We start from the raw sequence: 1233 nt of genomic DNA on the forward strand, positions 1-1233 counted from the left end.
TACTACTACTACTTCTACTACTACTACTACTACTACTACTACTGCTACTACTACTACTACTACTACTACTACTACTACTACTACTACTACTACTACTACTACTACTACTACTTCTACTACTACTACTACTACTACTACTACTACTACTACCACTACTACTACTACCACTACTACTACTACTACTACTACTACCACTACTACTACTACCACTACTACTACTACTACCACTACTACTACTACTACTACTACTACTACTACTACTACTACTACTACTACTACTACTACTACTACCACTACTACTACTACTACCACTACTACTACTACTACTACTACTACTACTACTACCACTACCACTACTACTACCACTACTACTACTACCACTACTACTACTACTACCACTACTACTACTACCTATTATTATGATTATGTCCCACTGGCCCTATTACTGTAGTAGTGGTATCTAATGATAATGTATGATGATGGTAATGATAATTAGCATTACATGAAGTATTAGTATCATCATTATAATAATCATCATCTTCTTCTTCTTCATCTTCCTCTTCTTCTTCTGATTTAATATTATTCCATAAGGCTACCAGATTATCATCATCATAAGGTGGTGGTGGTGGAGGTGGTGGAGGTATGTTGTTGTTGTTATCCCTATATGATACCCTCCTAGAGGTACTAGATAATACTTGTGATTGATAAGCATTATTATTATCATCATCATAAGAGTAGTAGTAATCCTTATTATCATCATATGTATAATCACAATAGAGCGTCCATGATGATGGTACTACTATAGATACTCTATTACTACACATTGATGATGATGACGACCATGATACATGACGATTATCATATGGTGGTGATGGTTGTAGTAATGGTAGTAACATACCAGTATCTAGTTCTATATCCTTATCTACTACTATCATTGTAGAAGATGATGATGATGGAGTAGTACACCCAACATCATCATTATCATCTAGTATCATCATAATACCACTATTATCATAATGCTCACCTCCATACTCTAGATGTATAGTACTATTATTATTACTACTACTATCAACATCATCATACTGTGCGCTTGTTGTTGTTGGTAGTAGTAGTAATGTATCGACCATCTCCTTAATAGTACCTGCATCATGATCTTATTAATCATATTAGGTGTATGTATATGATGATATCGTTATCTACTACTACTATTACTACCACTATCATCATCATGAA

Source organism: Perkinsus marinus (genome assembly GCF_000006405.1).
Source record: "Perkinsus marinus ATCC 50983 genomic scaffold scf_1104296967094, whole genome shotgun sequence".
NCBI classification, from domain to species: Eukaryota; Perkinsozoa; order Perkinsida; family Perkinsidae; genus Perkinsus; species Perkinsus marinus.